The 24,702-nt window shown below is 44.0% G+C and overlaps 1 long non-coding RNA gene and 1 other non-coding gene across 2 annotated transcripts in view; both read left to right on the top strand.

Moving 5' to 3' along the window:
- LOC126953741 (uncharacterized) overlaps positions 1 to 24,702 on the top strand; it is a 148,334-nt gene that overhangs the window by 50,894 nt on the left and 72,738 nt on the right. The window lies entirely within an intron of this gene.
- Positions 10,132 to 10,194, top strand: LOC126954042 (U7 small nuclear RNA). Its single transcript, XR_007725495.1, has one exon. It is a non-coding gene; the product is annotated as a U7 small nuclear RNA (small nuclear RNA).

Below are 24,702 nucleotides of genomic sequence, written 5' to 3'. Positions count from 1 at the left end.
TGCTCTCAGGCAATAGATGATTGGCTATTTCTTTACCTCCTGTTTTTGCCCAATTAGCATTTTAGTGAACTCTCTGATTGGCCGGGTGTGAGCTAAGTTGCAAGCCTGGTGTTTAAAGGTGGATGCGGTCACCTTCCCAGCTAGGCTTAGGGATTCTTAGTCAGCCTAGGAAATCCAGCTAGTCCTGTCTCTCACAGTGATCTTGAACCTCCCAGCCTCCAGAACTGTGAGAAATACATTTCTGTTGTTTATAAATTACCCAGTCTAGGTATTTTGTTATAGCACCAGGAACAGATTAAGATAGAGGATATTTTGTTGCAGTTAAGTCCAAGGCACAGATAGCTTTTTTCTTTTTTCTTTTACTTTTTTTTTTTTTTTTTCTCAAGACAGAGTCTTGCTCTGTCGCCCAGGCTGGAGTGCAATGGCTCCATCTCAGCTCACTGCAACTTCTGCCTCCTGGGTTCAAGCGATTCTCCCGCCTCAGCCTCCTGAGTAGCTGGGACCACAGGTATGTGCCACCATGCCCAGCCAATTTTTTGTGTTTTAGTAGAGACAGGGTTTCACCATGTTGGCCAGAATGGTCTGGATCTCCTGACCTCGTGATCCACCCACCCCAGCCTCCCAAAGTGTTGGGATTACAGGCGTAAGCCACCGCAGCCCGGCCAATGTATCTAAATATTTAGAAGTTGCAAACTGCTAAATAATTTTTTGCCCTCCACCTTGTCAAATATATTGTCATTAACAAATCTAAAAATCTGTGTAAATCTGTGGTTTTTATATGACTAAAAGTTGGCACTATATCAAAGCCAACTGAATTGAATTATTATTGCCATGAAAGAGTGTTCTTCTAATTGGTATGAGGTGTTTGGATCAGCAATTAAGATGTACATGGCCGGGCCGGGCGCGGTGGCTCAAGCCTGTAATCCCAGCACTTTGGGAGACCGAGGCGGGTGGATCACGAGGTCAGGAGATCGAGACCATCCTGGCTAACACGGTGAAACCCCGTCTCTACTAAAAATACAAAAAAAAACTAGCCGGGCGTGGTCGCGGGCGCCTGTAGTCCCAGCTACTCAGGAGGCTGAGGCAGGAGAATGGCATGAACCCGGGAGGCGGAGCTTGCAGTGAGCCGAGATTGGGCCACTGCACTCCAGCCTGGGCGACAGAGTGAGACTCTGTCTCAAAAAAAAAAAAAAAAAAAAAAAAAAGTACATAATTCATCAACCTTATTAAGATATAATTGACAAGTAAAAAATTGTATATATTTAGGGTCTACAATGTGATGTTTTGATCTATGTACACATTGTCAGATGATTAAATTAAGCATAACATATTGATCACTTGGTACTTAAACAATTTTTTTGGCCTGAGAACATTTAAGATCTCTCAGGAATTTTTAAGTATATAATGTGTTGTTATCAACCATAGTCACCATGTTGTACCATAATCTCGATAACTTATTCTTCCTGTCTAATTGAAACTTTGACCACCTTGACTAACATCTCTTAATTCCTCTCTTACCCCTCAATCTCCTAGCAATCTCCCTCAATCTCCTAGCAACCATGAGTTCAATATTTCATAACATTTATTTTTCTTATTTTTGTTTAATCAAAATCATTATTTTGTTATATTCACAATTTTTACATAATTGTGCTTTATGGATTTTAGTGATCTTTAACAATTTTTTTTAGAGATGGGGTCTCACTCTCTATGTTGCCCGGGCTGGCATTAGACTCCTGGGCTGGAGTGATCCTCCTACCTCAGCCTCCCTAGCAGCTGGGACTACGGGTGTATGCCGTCACACTCAGTTGATTTTTAACAAATTGAGTGTACTTTAATTACAAAATCTAATGAAATTACAGTTGACCCTTGAATCACATGGGTTTGAACTGCATAGATCCACTCATATGTGGGATTTTCTCGCACCCTCTGCCACCCATGAGAAAGCAAGACCAACCCTTCCTTTTCTTCCTCCTCCCCCTCCTCAGCCTACTCAATGTGAAGATGATGATGAAGACCTTTATGATAATCCACTTCCACTAGTAAGCAGTAGATATATTTTCTCTTCCTGTGATTTTCTTGATAACATTTTCTTTTCTCTAGCTTACTGTATTATAAGAATACAGTATATAATACATATACAAAATATGTGTTAATTGACTGTTGATGTTATTGTTAAGGCTTCCAGTCAACCGCAAGCTATTAGGAGTTAAATTTGTGGGGAGTCAAAAGTTTTACATGGATTTTCAACTGCATGAGCAGTTGGCGCTCCTAAGTTCTGCATTGTTCAAGGCTCAGCTGTAAATGTTAAAAAGTGAAAAATCAAAATTATTTTTCACATGTTTTCAAATTGTTTTCTAAAAATTCAAAATTTGCAAAAGCAAAAGGTAAAATACGAATTATAATTAAAATGTGTAAAGATTTCAAAATAAAAATACTTCAGGCTGGGTGTGGTGGTTCACATTTGTAATCTCAGCACTTTGGGAGGCCAAGGAGGGTGGATCACCTGAGGTCAGGAGTTCAAGACCAGCCTGGCCAAATGGTGATACCCCGTTTCTTTTTTTTCTTCTTTTTTTTGAGATGGAGTCTCACTCTGTCGCCCAGGCTGGAGCGCAGTAGTGCGATCTTGGCTCACTGCAAGTTCCACCTCCCGGGTCCACGCCATTCTCCTGCCTCAGCCTCCCGAGTAGCTGGGACTACAGGCACCCGCCACCATTCCCGGCTAATTTTTTTGTAGTTTTTAGTAGAGACGGGGTTTCACCGTTTTAGCCAGGATGGTCTCGATCTCTTGACCTCGTGATCCACCCGCCTCGGCCTCCCAAAGTGCTGGGATTACAGGCGTGAGCCACCATGCCCGGTGTGAAACCCCCTTTCTACTAAAAATACACAAATTAGCCAGGCATGGTGGTATGCACCTGTAGTCCCAACTACTCAGGAGGCTGAGGCATGAGAATCACCTGAACTAGGCAGGCAGAGGTTGCAGTGAGCCAAGATCGTGCCACTGCACTCCAGCCTGGGTGACAGATATTCTGTCTCAAAATAAATAAATAAAAATAAAAATAATTTAAATAGAGACAATATTTTTATTTTCTTTGTTTGTAAGTTTAATTACATCTTACTCAATGTTTTCATAAAAATAAAACTATTTGCAATTCTGGCATTCTATGTCCATCCAGTTGCCAATATTAAAGAATTAGTATCACTGAATTAGTATCATGGTATTCATACTCCTACAAATATATGTTTGTAAATTTAGAGTAATATGAGTTGTTTAATATTGTCGAATTGTTCTCGGCTGTCATGTGCAATATTTGGAAAACTGTGCTAACTTATGAGTAGCTTTGGAATCACTAATTGGAACAGAGAGAAGCAAGAAATGATGCTTTGTTATGCAAGAATCTATGGCATTTATGCAGCCTGAGAGGGAGTTTTTGACAAATAATTTGGAATTTTACCTTCACTTAAAGCTTCTGCTTTTCAAGTCTTCTCAGCACTTTGAAGGAGGGTCTGTTGCAGATGTTGGCAGTGGCAAAATTCACAGATGTTAATGGTGCTGGGATGCAGTTGTCCTGTGAGGGAATTAGGCAGGATGATGGGGAAACACATCCCTGGGGCTTGAGTGAGGTCAATCTGAATGCTGTGTGAGGCCCTTTAATACGTGGGCTAGGCAGAACCCTCTAGCTGGGACTTCCAGCCCACACTTCTGAGTCTGCTTCTCCAAGGCTCTGATATGAGTTTATGCCGATGGCAATTTCTTTTCTAATTAGCATAGTGAATGTTGGAGATGGTGTTCTGTTGCTGAAATCAGTGGCTTGTTGTTAGGTTGATGGATTCTAGAAATGGGCTCCTGGTGAAATTGTAGGTACTCAGCATTTGTGAGTTGGTTGGAATATTTTAAAGACCTCCTACCTTACATGAACAGAGAGTAAGAATGTAATGAGTTTATAGCCTATCCACATGGGAGGGGTTCCTGAGGCTTGATTCTGAAGGGGCCCAAAATATGCCACAGCAACATATGCTACTTTGGTATATTGATGATCTTGAGCTGAAGACAAGTGAGAAACAGCAGACACAGGAAGAGCTCTCTGCCCTCCCCATATCTGCCTAAGAGCAGGGCATAACTTTCTCAAGAGAAAGTGCTTTCCTTGCACCAGGAAAAGGAGCACAACTCTCATCATCAGCAATGGAGAGTCGACAACAAGACGAATCTACATAAACATACCTTACTAAAATAATCTTAATCTTCTATTAGTTTCCTCTATATATTTCCTAGTCACTTTCCCACAACTTATCATCTCTAGTAGTCCAAACCCCTTTTCCTTTGTCTAGTCAGTTCCCACAGTTTGTCACTCTTTGCTAGAATGGTATATATGACCCTGTGTGTAAATGCTTCTTTGGATTTCTACTTCTTTTTTGTGAAACCTCTGTGCATGTAACCATAACATCAATAAAAATTATGTCTTGTCTTCTGTTAATCTGTCTTTTGTCAGTTTGACTCACAGGCGCCAGTCACTGAACCAAAGAGGATAGAGGGAAATTCTGTTTCTCCTACATGACTTTTTCTTAGTTAAAAATTTTAATGTTAATGGTCTAAATAAATTGTTTTAAACTTATAGTCATCATTCTATGGAGAATTCCATGTACAAAATTTTATTAAGAAGGACTAGACATGTGATCACCTCCAGTGACTAACAGGGAGTCTGCAGAACCCACAGCATTAGCTAGCAGGTAGTGATTGAAATTTTCAAAGGCTTTGGCAGTGAGAGTCAAGTGGACAGCAATCCAGGCTGACTCTTGTGCATTTTAGTGTATCGGGAGCTTGATATCCCGCACTGTTTTTAAGCATTCCAGTATTGACAAAGATTCTACTTTACCATGGCCTAGGCAACCAACGGCACTGGCAACCGATGGCACTGTGCCAAAAGCTGGCAATGCTGCCTGGGGGTAATTTTCACTCCCAGTGCTGTAGGCTCACTTGCTGGGCCTCCAGCTCCTGCAGCGGCAGTACTGCTCATATGTCTTGTTCATGTGAACATCCCTGAGCCCTAGCCCAGTGCTTGGCACACAACAGGCACTCAGTTAGGATTTTTAATGTTGCAATTGAGCAAATTTGACTTTTACTTCCTTCCACCCAACAGCTCTCTCACACCTGCGGGCTTTTCTCTTAAGGGAGCAAACTCCACCCCTCCTCCCTCACCCCCACCCCCACCGCCGCCCCATTGCCCTAGTTCTCTCCAAGACCCTTGGGACAGATCCCATTCAAACCTGCTTACTTTCGTCTCCTCCCCAATAGTTAAAACTTCCACCTTCTGGGTGGAGCTGAATTTAGCTAGGAAGATAGCCACCCGATAAAAAAATAAGTCACTCTAAAGCTTTACCCTTCTGTGGGAGTATTTGCATTTGAAAAGGTAGTTTGGTGTTGGAAATACTTTGCTAGATAGGCCCTGGGTAAGAGGGACTTTTAAGCCTGAGGGACTTCCTCCTGCACCTTATTTAACCCAGGCTGTTGGGATTGTAAATGAATCCACCCAAACCTCCAGCCGTACTCAAGGCATGGTAGTGCATGGACAGCACCTGGGAGCTTGTTAGAAGTGCAGGGTCCACCTCAGGCTACTGGAGCCCACTGTACTGGTTGAGAATCTGTATTTACCTTCAAGTTTGAGACCACTGAGTCTCCATCCTGTGTTCCCGGGGCATATAACGATGCACTCCCACAGGTGAAAACAATGGGTGTCTTGGTTCCTCACTTGGGAGAACTCTGTGATCATTGCGCTACGGTTATATATTTTATCAGTAGTTTTCAATTTATTTATTTATTTTTTTTGAGACAGAGTCTTGCTCTGTCACTCAGACTGGAGTGTACTTGTGTGCATATAGCTTGCTGTAACCTCGAACTCCTAGGCTCAAGTCATCCTCCCACGTGAGCCTCCAGGGAGCTGGGATTACATGTGTGCCACCATACTCGCTAGTTTTAAAATTTTTTGTAGAGGTGGAGCCTTGCTATTATTACCAGAAAGGGGTCCGAATCCAGATCCCAACAGAGGGTTTATGGATCTTGTGCAAGAAAGAATTTGGGGCGAGCTCATGCAGTAAAGTGAAAGCAAGTTTATTAGAGAAGTAGAGAAACAAAAGACTAGCTACTCCACAGACAGAGCAATGGTATGGGTTGCTCAACTGAGTACACTTATGGTTATTTCTTGATTATATGCTAAACAATAGGTGGATTAATAATGAGATTTCTGGGAAAGGGGTGGGCAGTTCCTGGAACTAAGGGTTCCTCCCTCTTTTAAACCATATAGGGTAATTTCCAGACATTGCCATGGCATTTGTAAACTATCATGGTGTTGGTGGGAGTGTCTTTCAGCATACTAATGCTTTATAATTAGCATGTAATGAGCAGTGAGGATAACCAGAGATCACTTTTGTTGGCATTTTTGTTTTGGTGGGGTTGGCGGTTTTCTTTACTGCATCTTTTTTTATCAGCAGGATCTTTAAAAAATTAGATTTTTAAAATTAAAAAAAATTTTTAAACTAGCTGAGTGTTTTAAAATTTTTTTGAATTAAAAAAAGAGGTAAATTCCCAGGCTCAAGTCTGAGCAACAGAGCAAGACCCTCAAATAAACTTGGCATCTTGTGATACCAGTCCTGATGACCTCCCATCTCATCCTGTGACTAAGAATGCCTAGCCTCCTGGAAATGCAGCCCACTAGGTCTCAGCCTTATTTTACCCAGTCCCATTCAACATGGAGTCGCTGAATGGCTCTGGAGCTATGTTTCCTAGGCTGGTCTGGAACTCCTGGCCTAAAGTGAGCCTCCCACCTTGGCCTCCCAAAGTGCTGGGATTACAGGCATGAACCACTGCACCCAGCCTCAAAGTTTCAAATTTTTACTGTGCATGAGCCTCATTAGAGGGCACTAGTTAAAAATGCAGATCACTCTGAGAGTCTGACTCAGTAGGTCTGGGATAAGGCCCAGGAATTTGCTTTTTTTTTTTTTTTTTTTTTTTTTTTTTTTTTTGAGACAAAGTCTGGCTCTGTCGCCCAGGCTGGAGTGCAGTGGTGCGATCTCGGCTCACTGCAACCTCCGCCTCCCAGGTTCACACCATTCTCCTGCCTCAGCCTCCCAAGTAGCTGGGACTACAGGTGCCCGCCACCACACCCGGCTAATTTTTTGTATTTTTAGTAGAAACAGGGTTTCGCCGTGTTCACCAGGATGGTCTCGATCTCCTGACCTTGTGATCCGCCCGCCTCAGCCTCCCAAAGTGCTGGGATTACAGGTGTGAGCCACCGCACCCTGCCTGGAATTTGCATTTTTAACAGACAACTCAGGTGACTCCTAGGAAGTTGCATTTTTAACAAGCGACTCAGGTGACTGTAGTTTCACACTCTGAGGAATCTAGTCCTTAATCTGGTCCAGCCAGGCAGGGTGATTCATGAGGACTGCAGAGTATGCCACACTGAAGCCTACCTGAGGAAATGCTGGGACTCGCCTGGAGCTTCCCTTAAAAGCCCTAAATGTATAGTCTAAAGTCCTTGTTATTTACAGACTGGATCTTCTGCCTGTTGCCGGCTAAGGAAATATGAGAACTTCACATTTCAGGGTTGGTTTAAGGCAAGTAATTGGAAGTTATGTTTACCACCTGGGTATCTGTTTTACTCTCTGCAAAAGAAATGCGATTTTTTTCCCCCACTGCCTGGCCTCTGTTTCTCCGTGGCTTTCCCTCCTGCCCCTGGGACCCACCCTTGGGCTGTTCACACTTTTGGAAGCCTGGGGAATGGCTGCTGACTACAGCGGGCGAAAGCTTTGCAGGTGGTAGATAGGGAAGGAGATGGAATTGCATCAGTTTGTTGGTCTCTTCTGAGTTATTACGGAAAATGAAATCGTTGGCTGTGGGGAATTAATTGAATATGATGAGCCCAGAACTACTAAGAAAATACCTGTCCCAAGATGTTCTGGAAAGGAACGCTGCAGATTGCATTTCCAATTTGCCATTCTTTCCCTAGGGTTTTGGCCAGTAGGACTGCTGAGACAAAGGGTAAATGTGATGACACATTAGGTGACGCTAGCATACATATATTTGCAGAGAGCACAGATAGACAACACGTGCCATTTGTTGGCTGTTCCTGAGTGTGTTTAAATGAAGAATCAATGTGTCAGGATTGTTCACGCTGCAATTCTGAAGACTGTGATTGTTTCTTAGGCTTTGGGTGTCTTTCATAAAAAGACTGTTGAATATTCCAGAATGTGTGTTCTATTAGGAATGTGATAATTGCAACCATGTGTGATGTGGCAGTTCTTTCACCTGATGAGAGGACCTGGGAGAACAAAGACAGCTAGGAAGTTCATGTGTATTTGTTATACAAATTAATACAAACTAATTGTATTAATTGTTGCTTACTAATTAAGCAAATTCCTAACATTCTGTCTCACCCAACACTGGGCTGAGATGTAGTCATCTGTGCCTCTTGACGTTTGTCCTGTGGTGTCTTTTTCTCAGCGAGGAAGGCAGTTACTGTTTTATGAAAATGTCTAAAATGGTCACATTTTAGATGTCCTCATACAGCAGGGGAAATCTCATTTGTTTGAACACCTCTGCCCAGTCCTTCCTTGTAAGCCCCAAATGGTGCCTTGGCCTTCCCCTTGATGGATTCATTGTGTTGATTTAAGCCAATGTGGCAGAAAATCTGATGTCATCTGCAGCTGCTACACTGAGATTCAAAGAAGCAGCCATTAACCCTTACAAAGATCCACATGACGGCACTATGGCCTTTCCAATATTCTGTGTGTCAATAACCATCGTGTGAGTCAGATTTCTGTATTGTCTTTAACATTTATTGGGCATTGGCAAAGGAGCTTTTAGCTCTTGCGTACGTTTAATAAATACACTTTTACTGAGGCCCTGCAATGTGCCAGGCAAGTATGTAAACTCAGCTATGTCTGTAGTCTCCCTCATCTCTAGGTGCCTTAGGAATCCCCCAGGCTTTAGGAAACCTTTTGGTCCATGAGCCCCGGGGAAGGAATTTCGCTTCTAGGAAAGGCACTGGGAACCCTTGATGTGCCCCTGCCGGGAAGCTCTCTCTCACACTCCCGCCGAGAGCCCTCCCAGGATGCGAGGAGGAGGATTCTGGCATGGACAGTGATGCCATGGGGCAGTTGCTGTGGTAACAGGAGTCCTCATGCTGTTGGAGTAGGGTCTGGGGGTCCTTAGGACTCTTTTTTTTTTTTTTTTTTTAGACGAAGTCTTGCTCTTTCACCCAGGCTGGAGTGCAGTGGGGCGATCTCGGCTCACTGCAAGCTCCGCCTCCCAGGTTCACGCCATTCTCCTGCCTCAGCCTCCCAAGTAGCTGGGACTACAGACGCCCTGTACCACGCCCGGCTAATTTTTTGTATTTTTAGTAGAGACGGGGTTTCACCGTGTTAGCCAGGATGGTCTCGATCTCCTGACCTTGTGATCCGCCCGCCTCGGCCTCCCAAAGTGCTGGGATTACCGGCGTGAGCCACCGCGCCCGGCCAGGACTCATTCTTAGAGGTCAGGAGGAGGCCCCCAAGCCTGATCTCTTATATTGAAGTTTTTGGATACCCTCAATGGCTACTTTTTTTTTCTCCCATACTAAAGGCAATTCTGAAATTTATTTCAATTTTAGGAATTAACATTTTATTGGATGGGTATAGTGGCTTATGCTTGTAATCCCAGCATTTTGGGAGGCCAAGGTGGGAAGATCACTTAAGCCCAGAAGTTTGAAACCAGCCTGGGCAACATAGGAGACCTTATCTCTATTAAAAAAAAAAAAAAAAAAAAAAAATTAGATGGAATCTTTCAGTTTTTTGTTTTTTTTTTTTTTTTTTTTTTTTTTTGAGACAGTCTTGCTCTGTTGCCTGGGCTGGGGTGCAGTGATGTGATCTCAGCTCACTGCAACCTCCGAACCTCCACCTCCCGGGTTCAAGTGATTCTTTTGCCTCAGCCTCCGGAGTAGCAGGGATTACAGGCATGTGCCACCATGCCCAGCAAATTTTTTATAGTTTTAGTAGAGATGGGGTTTCACCGTGTTAGCCAGGGTGGTCTCGATCTCCTGACCTCGCGATCTGCCCACCTCAGCCTCCCAAAGTGCTGGGATTACAGGTGTGAGCCACTATGCCTGGCCTCAGTTCTTTTAAAATTTGTCTAGCAGGCTTTCCAGTCTTCACTGGAAAGCTCCCTAAAGAAAAGATTTAGTAGGGCATAGTGGTGCTTGCTTGTAGTACCAACTACTCAGGATGCTAAGGTGAGATCTTTGAGCCCCGGGAGGTTGAGGATACGTGAGCTAGGATTGCACACCTGCGCTCCTGCCTGGGAGAGAGATACCCTGTCTCTAGAAAACAAATTATTAAAAAAAAAAAGAAAAAGAAAAGAAAAAACCCCAAACCATTTTATTGACTGCAGTTAGAAATTCAAAAATCTAGATCCTTCTTATGTTTTAAGTTGAATTTAAGAATCCTATTCTAGCTATCATACTAGCATGTTTCAACAATCAAGTTTAAGGGGACTTTGAATTATGTTTGTTCCAATTCATAAACTTAGTTAATTGAACTCCTTTATGTATTTTAAACTGCACTTATAAATTTAACACATTATATTTCCTTTTTCAGTACCTAAATGATCTGACAAAGTTTTTAAGCATTTAAGTAGTTTTTACAAATATAATAAACATATAAATATTGTGGACCTTAAGTGCTTTTTAAATGTTTCAGTAGTGTATAAGCACTTGGTAAGATTTCAACTTAACATCATAAGCCTAAATCACTTATCAACTACACATTCTGAACTGGAATTATAAAGCTGAACTGTTATTCTAATTGGCTATATTATCTTAAACATTGTAAAGTTTTAAAACACCAAATGTATCAGCTGAGTTCCTAACACAAAAATATTTGCCTTTAATTTTATTTTTTGATTTTTTTTAGACAGAGTCTTGCTCTGTTGTCCAGGCTGGAGGGCAGTGGCATAATCTCAGCTCACTACAACCTCTGCCTCCTGGGTTCAAGCAATTCTCCTGCCACAGCCTCCCGACTAGCTGGGATTACAGGCGCACCACTATACCCGGCTAATTTTGTATTTTTAGTAGAGATGGGGTTTCACCATGTTGGCCAGGCTGGTCTCAAATTCCTGACCTCAAGTGATCCACCAGCCTTGGCCTCCCAGAGTGCTGGGATCACTGGCATGAGCCACAGCTCCCGCCCGCAATTTTTATACTAGATTCTTATACTAGATTCTAAATCTTCCTAGGATTGAAAGGTGTTGACCCATTACACAAACTGTTGTGTGCTTAGAGCAAGTTTGGGAATATGTTCTCAGACTTGACTGATGAAGGTGGGAGAGTTCAGCGGGCACCCTGCGAGCATTCCTGCTGTACATCCTGATGGGGCACGTAGAGCCCTAGGAACAGTGCATGGCAGGGACCCTGACTCAAGGTGCTCCCACATGGTGGACATCCATGGTGTACTTGAAGAAGCCTGACATGTCCACAGAGGTCATTACATTGTATTTTGTATTTCTTTGGCTCCTAAGGTGATAGAAATGTCTTTTTCATCTAATTCCAAAGGACATTTGAACTTAAATCTGCATCCTTTCTCACAGAATGTTTCTCTCTTACAACTGAAACTCTTAGAAGTATTAAAACACGAGGCCCGGCGTGGTGGCTCACGCCTGTAATCCCAGCACTTTGGGAGGCTGAGGCAGGTGGATCATGAGGTCAGGAGATCGAGACCATCCTGGCTAACACTGCCAAACCCCGTCTCTACTGAAAATACAAAAAATTAGCCGAGCATGGTGGCGGGTGCCTGTAGTCCCAGCTACTCGGGAGGCTGAGGCAGGAGAATGGCGTGAACCCGGGAGGTGGAGCTTGCAGTGAGCCGAGATCGCACCACTGTACTCTAGCCTGGGTGACAGAGCGAGATTCCGTCTCAGGAAAAAAAAAAAAAAAAAAAAAAAAGAAGAAGTATTAAAACACGATCTGACTTCTTTCTGCAAATCTCTTTGCTTTGCCTTATTATTTGACTGATGTAGGGGCCAAGGAAAAGCTTCTCCTCTGTACTCTGAAGGTTCACTGAAAATGAACTAACAACAGACAGATTAATAGGAGAAAAGGCCTATAGGTTTGTTTAACATGCCTAGCACGGGGGAATTGCAGAATGATTACCCAATAACCCCATGAGGTCTAGATGCTTCTATACCCATCTTCATAGGAGAAGGGAAGCTGGGGGTGTGTAATAATTTAAGGTGTAGCAAATGACTTTTTAGGGGGAATAAATGCCCCCAGTGTGTAGACAATAGTTAATACATAGTTCTCTTTGGGAATGGAATGGAACCTAAAAACAGTTTGGGATGAAGTTAGTCTGGCTTCCAGGTGTGGTTTGTAATGTTTAGTCTCCTCCTCTGTGATATAAGTTTTAATTTTCTCTGGATAATGAAATTTCTGGGAAGGTGTTGAAGGCAATTGTGTTTCTCTTTGGGGGTCTAGTTTCTAGGTAGATAAGGCGACTTCAGAGAACAGCTTCCTTCTGTGCTTTGAGAGAGGCAGAGTATGGAGGAACAGGGCTGAACGAGGTCAGAGAGACCTTGAAACTATTTGTTTAGTTCTCCAGGTCAAAGCACCAAATTTGGGGTACTGTTTCCTGAGCCCCAACATATTTGACTGATAACTGATGATTTGGACACAACTTCTCATCTACAAATACATCTTGATTACAAATGGAATAATATCAGGCATATAAATGTACATTTTTAACCTACTGCCTGGTGCCCAGGATGCCCAGCTAATGGTGCTTATTATTATTGGAGATTTTTGAAGGGATTCTCAAACCATTAAGAAAATCCAGTGGTTGGCTGGGTGCAGTGGCTCACGCCTGTAATCCCAGCACTTTGGGAGGCCAAGGTGGGTGGATCACAAGGCCAGGAAATCGAGACCATCCTGCTAACATGGCGAAACCCTGTCTCTACTAAAAATACAAAAAATTAGTCTGGCATGGTGAGGGGCACCTGTAGTCCCAGCTACTTGGGAGGCTGAGGCAGGAGAATGGCGTGAATCTGGGAGTCAGAGTTTGCAGTGAGCCAAGATCGCACCACTGCACTCCAGCTTGGGCAACAGGGTGAGACTCCATCTCAAAAACAAAAACAAAAACAAAACAAACACAAAAAAACCCACAAAAGGTCCAGTGGTTACACTAGGTCTTTGACAAATACTGAAAGCTAGACAAGCTATAAAAAAAGAAGAGATATCCCCTGAATGGTAGGTGTGAGAACTCGACAAGAAAGAGGAAATGGATAAAAGGGAGAAAATAGGCAGAAAATCACCTATAACCATATAGAGATATTTATATTTAGTAAAATATTTTCAGCTTCAGCTTACACACACAAAAAACCAGTGAAGCATCCGGTTGAATACACGAATATGTCACTGCAGGGAGACGGTGCTTCACAGAGAGATTTTCTTCATAAAGAAATAGAGCCTCGCCTATTCAAAAGCCATTCCATTTAATGCAACACTGCATTGAACAGGGTTCCTTTTCAAGGGGTTCCTATTAGAAGCAAGATTATTATCTTCAGCATTTAGATGGCGTGCTGACTGGGGCCATAACACCAGGGCACTTAGGCGCTCCCATTATCAATGGACAGTATAATCTTTGGAAGTTTAAAATAGCTTTCATGGCTGGGCCCGGTGGCTCACGCTTGTAATCCCAGCACTCTGGGAGGCCGAGGTGGGCGGATCACTTGAGGTCAGAGTTTGAGACCAGCCTGGCCAACATGGTGAAACTCTGTCTCTACTAAAAATACAAAGATTAGCTGGGTGTGGTGTCGCGCGCCTGTAATCCCAGCTACTCAGGAGGCTGAGGCGGGAGAATCACTTGAACATGGGAGGCGGAGGTTCCAGTGAGCCTAGATCGTGCCACTGCACTCCAGCCTCGGCAACAGAGTGACACTGTTGTCTCAAAAAAAAAAAAAAAAAAGTAGTCTAGAGTAGTATCAGCTCCTCTAGAGATTGAGGCAGGAGGATTGCTCTAGAGACTGAGGATGCTTTATGAGGTGTTGAGTTTCTAAGTGCTTAGACATATTTGAATAGATTCTGGGGGACACTGACTGGGCCAGCTATATAGATGATATTCAAACAAAAGGATCTTCCAAAGGCAACAGTGAGCAAAAGAGAGAAAAAGCCAAGAGTAAGGAAAAGTTTGGATGTGGTTTGTTCCTGGAGGCATGAGCAGAGGAGAGTGGAGTCACCCCGTGATGGTGGAGCCCTGGGGGCAGTAGGCGCCTTCTCCCAAGAGGGCAGCCACCACTGTGGCTGCTGAGCCAACAGCACTGCTGTGTGCTCCAGACAGGGCCTGCTGTCTGTAACTGTCCAGCCCTGTGTTGCCCACATGATAACCACCAGGCACATGTGGCTGCTTCCATTTAAAATAATTAAAATGTTGGCCGGGCAGTAGTGGCGTGAGCCTATAATCCTAGCTACTCGGGAGGCTGGGGCAGGAGAATCGCTTGAGCCTGGTAGGCGGAGGTTGCGGTGAGCTAAGATCACACCACTGCACTCCAGTCTGGGCAACAGAGTGAGACTCTGTCTCAAAAAAATAAATAAAAATAAAATAAAATAATTAAAATGAAATGAAATTAAAAACACAACACCTCCATCACATTTGCCACATTTTGAGTGCTCAGTGCCCGGTGAGTGGCCCTGGAATTGAAGATTGCTGAGAACATGTTTGTCTTCACAGAAAGTTCTGTTGGACAGCAAAGATTTATATGGTTTATTGTGCTCATCACTTCCCCACGTATCCTTACCTGAGATAACTGGACCTCGCCCCTATTCTATGCCTTCAGAGTCTCCCTAGTATAGTGACTGAAGGTCTCTTCAAACCTCACCTCCTATGGAGAGTGTGGATGTGTGTGCTGTGAGGTGTTCTGGCTAAGACTGGGCCCCAAGGCAGTTCCCCCACTATTTATTTATTTTTTATTTTATTTTATTTTATTTTATTTTATTTATTTATTTTTTTGAGACGGAGTCTCGCTCTGTCACCCAGGCTGGAGTGCAGTGGCCAGATCTCGGCTCACTGCAAGCTCCGCTTCCTGGGTTCACGCCATTCTCCTGCCTCAGCCTCCCGAGTAGCTGGGACTACAGGCGCCCGCCACCTCTCCCGGTTAGTTTTTTGTATTTTTTAGTAGAGACGGGGTTTCACCGGGTTAGCCAGGATGGTCTCGATCTCCTGACCTCGTGATCCGCCCGTCTCGGCCTCCCAAAGTGCTGGAATTACAGGCTTGAGCCACAGCGCCCGGCCCACTATTTATTTATTTAAAATACACATAACATAAAATTTACCGGTTTTTTTTTTTTTTTTTTTTTTGAGATGGAGACTTGCTCTCTTGCCCAGGCTGGAGTGCAGTGGCGCCATCTCGACTCAGTGCAACCTCCGTCTCCAGGGTTCCAGCAATTCTCCTGCCTCAGCCTCCTGAGTAACTGGTACAACAGGCACCCACCAGCACGCCCGGCTAATTTTTTTTTTTTTTTGTCTTTTTAGTAGAGACGTGGTTTCACCGTGTTAGCCAGGATGCTCAATCTCCTGACCTCATGATCTGCATGTCTGGGCCTCCCAAAGTGCTGGGATTTTAGGCGTGAGCCACCGAGCCGGCCCAGGATTTCTTTTTTTAATATTCCATTGCATGGTTGTAACCTCTTTTGTTAATCTGTTCATCGGTGGATGGACACGTGGGTTGCTTCTACCTCTTGGCCATTGTGAATAATTCTTTTTTTTTTTTTTTTTTTTTTTTTTTTTTAAATACAGAGTTTAGCTCTTTTTGCCCAGGCTGGAGTGCAACAGCACGATCTCAGCTCAGTGTAACCTCCGCCTCCTGGATTCAAGTGATTCTCCTGCCTCAGCTTCCTGAGTAGCTGGGATGACAGGCGCCCACCACCGTGCCCAGTAATTTTGTATTTTTAGTAGAGATGGGGTTTCACCATGTTGGCCAGGCTGGTCTCAAACTCCTGACCTCTGGTGATCTGCCCACCTTGGCCTCCCAAAGTGCTGAGATTACAAGCATGAGCCACCGTGGCTAGCCCATTGTGAGTAATTCTGTTAGGTACATAAGTGTAGAAATATCTCTTTGAGTCTCTGCTTTAAATTGCTTTGGGTATACTGTATACCCAGGAGTGAAATTGCTGGATCAGATGGTAATTCTATGTTTAATTGTTTGGAAGAACCATCATACGATTTTCCATAGCAGCTATTCCACTCTACATTCCTACTAGCAATACATAAGGGTTCTAGGTTCTCCACATCCTTATCAACACTCATGTTTTGAGTTTTGTTGAAGGTAGATCTCCTAATGGGTGAGAGGTGTTATCTCATTGTGGTTTCAGTTTGCATTTCCCTAATGATTAATGATGTTGAGCATCTTTTCATGTGCTTATTGGCCAAGGCTTGTTTTGTGAAACATCAGCGGCTGAAAGTAGGGGGAAAATGCATTTAAAAAGTTTAACTACAGCTGGGTGCAGTGGCTTATGCCTGTAATCCCAGTGCTTTGGGAGCTGGAGGCAGGAGGATTGCTTGAGGTCAGGAGTTTGAGACCAGCCTGGGCAACAAAATATTTTATGGCAAAGTATTTTACAGCCAAGTATTTTAATGGCAAAAATCACAATTTTTTTGCACCAACCTAAATAAGACCCTATGTCTTAAGAAATACAAAAATCAGCTGGGTGTGGTGGGGTGTGCCTGTAGTCCTCGCTACTCTAGAGACTGAGGCAGGGGAATCACTTGAGCCCAGGAGTTCCAGGCTGCAGTGAGCCATGATTGTGCCACTGCACTCCAGCCTGGGCAACAGAGTGATACATTGTCTCTGAATAACAACAACAATGACTACAGCAAAAGAAGTTTAACTAGTTGTTTTGATGTCTTTGTGTTACTTTGTTTCTATTTCTCTGGTGTGGGGGCTTTATTTCACCTTGAGGACAGACTACTTTACAGGGGCCTTTAGTTAAACAATGGTGAAGCAATGATCCTTTTCAGAAGTGGAGAAGTTTGAGACACCCAGAACTAAGGACCTTGAAGTTTGTCTTCTTTGTAGGTGGAAACAAGTTGCTGCAGATGTGTTTTTCTGGAAAAAGCTTCCCTTAATCTTCAGGAGGTTGGGCTTGGACATTCTGGTGGGGAAAGGAAACTGATCCTGGCTGGGCACAGTGGCTCGTGCCTGTAATCCCAGTTCTTTAGGAGGCCGAGGTGGGTGGATCACCTGAGGTCGGGAGTTTGAGACCAGCCTGACCAACATGGACAAACCCTGTCTCTACTAAAAATACAAACTTAGCCGGGTGTGGTGGCGCATGCCTGTAATCCCAGCTACTTGGGAGGCTGAGGTAGGAGAATCGCTTGAACCTGGGAGGCAGAGGTTGCGGTAAGCCGAGCGCGCCATTGCACTCCAGCCTGGGCGAAACTCCGCCTCAAAAAAAAAAAAAAAATTAGTTGGGCTGTGGTGGCATGTGCATATAATCCCAGCCACTTGGGAGGCTGAGGTAGGAGGACCGCTGAGGCGATGGTTGCAGTGAGCTGAGATTGTGCCACTGCACTCCAGCCTGGGGGACAGAGGGAGACCCTGTCTTTAAAAAAAAAAAAAAAAAAAAAAAAGCTTAAGCTCTGAATTAAAGAAATTAAGTCAAAACTGAATTGGTCAACTTTTCAAATTCTCAAAATCAATTTTTTAAGGTAATTTTATTTTACTGAAATTGAATAAAGGGAGAATTTAAAACAGATGCCATCAAAATGAGAGAATCAAAAGCCCCAAAATAAGCAAGAATGATTGTATTCATCAGTTAGCTTAAAGGATCAAGAGAAGATGATTGTAAAACCAGGTTTTTGTTTTAGGCTCCTAATTTAGGAATAATTGGTTAAGCCAGGTCCCTTGCTTTAGACTTTTAATGCTATTTCCCTCTCTCATTTCCCCTTTCCTCCTCCTCGGTATGCCTTTTGTGGAAAGTACCTTCTCTGAATAGCCACCAGGACAAGCGTCAGCTATCAAAAGCAGATGTTTCCAATTTTCAGCCTACCTTGTTTGGGAAACCTCATGTTGAAGAATGCTACGGGTTTTTTGTTTTTTTTTTTTTAAATTTTTGGGTTTTTAAAAATAGAGACCAGATCTCATTGTGTTGCGATGGCTGGTCTCAAACTCCTGGACTCAAGTAATCCTCCCGCGTATGGCCTCAGAAAGTGCTGGGATTACAGGTGTGAGCCACCACACCTGGCCTAAATGTTATCTAACCAGTGTCTCATTGATGGGCATACACTGGGCTGTTCCAACATCATACCACTCCCTCCTTGTCCCCACCAACCTGACCTGATTCGAACATCAGGATAATTAATCCATCAATTCAAAGCAAAGTGCTTATCCACTCTAAAATTTCAGCTTCTCTGTTGTACCTTGAGGTGGCTTCAGTTTGAGTGCTAAAATATATGTATATGCATATGTGTAATTTATATCAGGAAAAAAATCAACTGATCAAAAAAGATCCCAAAAATGTATTAAAAATAGAATAAAAGCAATATCTTTTTACTGTCCCTTTATGTCAGTTTCTGGATATAAAAGTTGTGTTAAGATTACATTTTTGGCCAGGTGTGGTGGCTCATGCTTGTAACCCCAGCACTTTGGGAGGCTGAAGTGGGCAGATCATCTGAGATTGGGAGTTTGAGACCAGCCTGACTGACATGGAGAAACCCCATCTCTACTAAAAATGCAAAATTAGCCAGGTGCAGTGGCACATGCCTGTAATCTCAGCTACCGGGGAGGCTGAGGCAGGAGAACCACTTGAACCCCCGGAGGCAGAGGTTCCAGTGAGCCGATATCACGCCATTGCACTCCAGCCTGGGCAACAAGAACGAGACTCCATCCCCCACCCCGCAAAAAAAAAAATTAAATTTTTTTCTCACAAATGAAGATACGCTCCTCTACATTCAATAAGACACTAATTCCTAATTTCCAAATACACAGAAATTGATAGCCATGTTTACAAGTATTACATGAGTAAATTAAACCATAACAGTACAAAATAATGCAAAAGTCATCTCTATTTGGCTTAAGGATCTATGTGTTATTTGTGTGTATGTATTATATGTGCTATTTGGGGATGGGAGAAGAACTGACCTTTTATGAACACATAACAACCCAAGGCCAGGGTAAGCAGTCTAGGAACATGCCGGATTTATGAGGAAAACCAGGCAAAATGCATCCTCCCAGACCTACCCACCCATCTGGCTTTGGGGTGGCTCTCAGAATTGCCCCCTCTTCATGCCCTCAGTATCCTCATGGTCCATTCCTACCACCCCACACCTGAACCCCAACATCAGACTCATATCTGGTCTCACCACCACATCCCTCCTCAAAGCCATCCTTCCCAGAGGGAGTAGTGTTGTCCATATCCAGGATGACAGGGCCTTGCAAAGATGGAGAGAAGCCCAGGCCACTTACATTTTTTGAGCCTTCCAATATGTTATCAAAGAGGAAGAAGGAGGAGGAGGAAGAAGGAGGAGGAGGAAGAAGGAGGAGGAAGAAGAAGAAGAACAAAGGTCAAGGTGCCTATCCTGGCCAACATGGTGAAACCCCATCTCTACTAAAAATACAAAAAAAATTACTGGGTGTAGTGGCACGTGCCTGTAATCCCAGCTACTCAAGAGGCTGAGGCAGGAGAATCGCTTGAACCCTGGAGGCAGAGATTTCAGTGAGCAGAAATCGCGCCACTGCACTCCAGCCTGGTGACAGAGCGAGACTCTGTCTCAAAAAACAAAAAACCGAAAACAAACAAAAAAGGCCGAGGTGGGCAGATCATCTGTGGTCAGGAGTTTGAGATCCGCCTAGCCAACATGATGAAACCCCGTTTCTACTAAAAAATACAAAACTTAGCTGGGCATGGTGGTGCACACCTGTAATCCCAGCTGCTTGAGAGGTTGAGGTGAGGGAATCACTTGAACCTAGGAGGCAGAGGTTGCAGTGAGCTGAGACCCAGCCACTGCACTCCACTTTGGGTGACACAGCAAGACTCCATCTCAAAAAAAACCAAAACAAAACACAAAAAAAACAATGCAATCTTCTGTGAAAGTCAGGAAAGGGAAATTCCTCTGGTTAAAGGCTTATTGAGCTTCCTCCTTTGAGGTCCTCGGGAAACACCTCGGAACTCCAGGACTGAGAGGCAGACAGATTGAAAACGGTTGATCTGGCTGGGCGCGGTGGCTCAAGCCTGTAATCCCAGCACTTTGCAAGGCCGAGACGGGCAGATCACGAGGTCAGGAGATCGAGACCATCCTGGTTAATACGGTGAAACCCCGTCTCTACTAAAAAGTACAAAAAACTAGCCGGGCGAGGTGGCGGGTGCCTGTAGTCCCAGCTACTTGGGAGGCTGAGGCAGGAGAATGGCGTGAACCCGGGAGGCGGAGCTTGCAGTGAGCTGAGATCTGGCCACTGCACTCCAGCCTGGGCGACAGAGCGAGACTCCGTCTCAAAAAAAAAAAAAAGAAAATGGTTGATCTGATTTAGCCCGTGTGCTTAGATGAGAGAGCCCCAGCTCAGACCAAAATAAGATTTGCAAATACATTCGGTCTTTACCAAAGCATTTATAATGCCAATAATAGTAATAATAAATAGCAGTAATATATTACCATTATAATATTAATATATAAATATAATAACATATAATATAATAAAATGTAAAAGCCCCTCTTTAGAGCCTCTTTTTAACTTCTCTCTCTCACCTTACCTGTGCCTCTCTGCCTCTCCCTGCTGTCTCCACTTCTCTAATAGGATGTCACAGAACATGCTACCACACAGAATCAAAACATGGAGTGGGTAGACTTCAAGCCAGCCAAGTGACTGCCACACCCACCACGAGGACTCCCAACCCACTGTAACCACCCAGTGGGTTCATCTTGCTTGGTGCCTAGACAGAGCTGATTTATCAAGACAGGGGAATTGCAATAGAGAAAGAGTAATTCACACACAGCCAGCTGTGTGAATACCAGAGTGCTGTTATTACTCAAATCAGTGTCCCTGAGCATTCCGGGATGAGAGTTTTTAAGGACAACTTGGTTGATGGGGAGAAGCCAGTGAGCCAGGAGTGCTGATCGCTCAGGTCAGAGATGAAATCATAGGGACCTGAAGCTGTCCTCTTGCGCTGAGTTCCTGGGTGGGGGCCACAAGGTCAGGTGAACCAGTTTATCCATCTGGGTGGTGCCAGCTGATCCGTCAAGTGCAGGGTCTGCAAAATATCTCAAGCACTGATTTTTGGAGCAGTTTATAGAGGGTCAGAATTTTGTAGCCTCCAGCTGCATGACTCCTAAGCCATTGTTTCTAATCTTGTGGCTAATTTGTTAGTCCTACAAAGGCAATCTAGTCCCCAGGCAAGAAGGCTTGTTTCGGGAAAGGGCTGTTACCATGTTTGTTTGTTTTTGATGCAGAGTCTCACTGTGCTGCCCAGGCTAGAATGCAGTGGCGCAATCTTGGCTCACTGCAACCTCCACCCACCAGGTTCAAGTGATTCTCCTGCTTCAGCCTCCTGAGTAGCTGAGATTACAGGCAGGCACCACCACGTGCGGCCAATTTTTGTATTTTTAGTAGAGGCGGGGGTTTCACCATATTGGCCAGGCTGGTCTCAAACTCTTGACCTTAAGTAATCCACCTGCCTCAGCCTCCCAAAGTGCTGGGATTACAGGCGTGAGCTGCCGTGCCCAGCCCATCTTTGTTTTAAACTATAAACTAAGTTCTTCCCAAAGTTAGTTCAGCCTACACCCAAGAATAAACAAGGTTCATTCCTTGTTGGTTGGCTTGGAGGGAAGAAGCAAGATGGAGTTGGTTAGGTCAGATCTCTTTCACTGTCTCAGTTACAATTTTGCAATGTCGGTTTCACTGCAAAAGGTGGGCACTGGCAGAGGGGAGAGGCAAGTGACAGAATGCCACAGAGCAGCCAGCCCTGAGGGGCAACCATCTCAGACCTACAAAACAAGGTCACACTTCCTTCTTAAACCCAGATCATCCCAGCACGAGCCGCACTGTACTGGACGGCAGGAAGCAAGACTTCTACCAGGTTCCCTTCCCCACATCGCAGCGGGAATCTCCAGGGAATGCCCACATGTTCCACAAATCTGTCCTACTTGTCACTAGCCACCTCAACCACCATCTGTCCCAACGCCACAGCTCTACCCTCTTTGTTGTCCTGAAACCTGACTCTGTAGGCAGCTGCCATTCGCTTGATTTCACCCCAAGCATGGGCACAAACCCTCCCCTTCACTCCCCTCAGTGGCAGTGAATCTCAGACTGCAATATTTGCAACGTATGAATGAGGCATACATGACCCAGGATAACTGCCATCTCGCCTGACCAAGCATTTTTAAAACATAAATACTATGGACGGCCAGGCATGGTGGGTCACGCCTGTAATCCCAGCAATTTGGGAGGCCGAAGTGAGCGGATCACTTGAGGTCAGGAGTTCAAGACCAGCTTGGCCAACATGAAACCCCGTCTCTACTAAAAATACAAAAGTTAGCCAGGTGTGGTGGCTCATGCCTGCAATCCCAGCCACTTGGGAGGCTGAGGCAGGAGAACCACTTGAACCTGGGAGGCAGAGGTTGCAGTGAGCTGAGATCGCGCCACTGCACTTCAACGTGAGTGACAGAGTGAGACTGTCTCAAAAACAAACAAATAATGTCATCAAGTGTATAAGATAAAACATTTTAAATAACAGAGGAAACTAATTAAAGTGCATTTAAAAATATTTTTAAAGACCAGATTTGCCATATAGTAATATATGTGCTTTTCTATTAGTGCCTGAAACAATAAGACCTAGTGGCAGATCTAATACTTACAATAATTTCAAAGTAGTAGTATGTAGAAATGATGTTTTGTGATGTCTATAACAATCATAGGTGATTTTTATTGATGACAAAGTCAGTTACTGCTCATACTACTGTAGTTTATTGCCTACATTCATAATAGAAGAAAATGCTAAATTTCAGTTAGATTCTAGTGAAAATAAAAATATATAAAATATATAAAAATATATTTTCCCCAACTTTTGACTACCTTGAATTCTATCTATGGGCACCTTGAGGAGTCTAAAGACCCCAGCTGAAGAACCTTTGCTTTAGAAGATCGCAGATTCTTAAATTTTTAAATGCTTGTTTTGATAAAATATCTATTTCCTCTGTTGGTATTTCTCTAACTCAAGTTCTAAGCAGAGTGTCCTAAATATACATTGTATTCAGTTAAAGATTCCTGTCTTAGTCCATTTTCTGTTGTTTATAACAGAATATCTGAAACTTAGTAATTTATAAAGAAAAGGAATTCATTCTTATAGTTATGGATGCTGGGAAGTCCAAGGTAAAGGGGCTGCATCTGGTGAGGGCCTTCTTGCTATGGGGACTCTGCAGAGTCTGGAGGAGTTGCTGGGCATCACGTGGTAAGGGGGCTGAGTGTGCTAGGTCTGGTTTCTCTTCCTCTTCTTATAAAGCCACCAGTCCCATTTCCATGATTGCCCATTAGTCCATTAGTCCGTGAATAGATTAATGTATTTCTCAGGGCAGAGCCCTCATGACCCCATCACCTTTTTTTAAAGAAATGTAATTAAATTTATTTTTTATTTGGAGACAGGGTCTCACTCTATTGCCCAGGCTGGAGGGCAATAGTACAACCTTGGCTCACTGCAACTTCCACCTCCCAGGTTCGAACAATCCTCCCATCCCAGCCATCCAAGTAGCTGGGATTATAGGCGTGTGCCACCACGCCTGGCTAATTTTTGTATTTTTTGGTAGAGACAGGGTTTCACCATGTTGGCCAGACTGGTCTTGAACTCTTGACCTCAAGTGATCCGCCTGCCTTGGCCTCCCAATGCTGGGATTACTGGCCAAAGCCATGGCACCCAGCCCCCAGTCACTTCTTAAAGGCCTCACCTCTCAATACTGCCACACTGGGGATTAAATTTCAACCTGAGTTTTGTGGGACAAACATTCAAACCACAGCGGTCCCAAACTCCGATTTTTGTCTCCCCATCACCTTGAGACTTCAAAGCTTTACTCGCCTTTTCAGCTGCTTTTGGTAAGCCCTCTTAGCTTCTTGCTAAACCTCTAAACATAGCTTAGGAATTAACCAATGACTGGAGGGGAAACCAGTGAGGAGCCTCAGGATTCCTTCTCCACATCCCTCTCCTATCCGGCATTTTGGCCCCACCTCTCCGTTGCCCTGACAGCCACAGCTCCATTTTTTGTTTGCCTAGACCTGAGGGATTGCCAAAAGCTCTGCATTGATTTTAGCCTCTAGCTCAAAACTGCTTGAAAAACCAGCAAATGAAGTGTTGGCTCCCTCCAGGAGCTTCCGTTCTTTCTGGATCCCGGTGCTTCTGGAGAATTCCATAGCTTCCCAGTGCATCTGAACAGATTATTTTTGTATTTTATCCAAATCTTCTAGTTGTTCAGAACCAAAAGCAAAGAAATTCACAATTTAAAAACCACTTTTTTTTTTTTTTTGAGATGAAGTCTCGTTGTGTCACCCAGGCTGGAGTGGAGTGGTGTGATCTCGGCTCACTGCAACCTCTGCCTCCCAGGTTCAAGCAATTATCCTGCCTCAGCCTCCCTAGTAGCTGAGATTACAGGTGCACACTACCACACCTGGCTAATTTTTGTATTTTTATTAGAGATGAGGTTTCACCATGTTGG

Source organism: Macaca thibetana, chromosome 4, assembly GCF_024542745.1.
Source record: "Macaca thibetana thibetana isolate TM-01 chromosome 4, ASM2454274v1, whole genome shotgun sequence".
In the NCBI taxonomy this organism is placed as follows: Eukaryota; Metazoa; Chordata; class Mammalia; order Primates; family Cercopithecidae; genus Macaca; species Macaca thibetana.
Note: the sequence above shows the minus strand (reverse complement) of the source record. Positions and strands in the feature narration are given on the sequence as shown.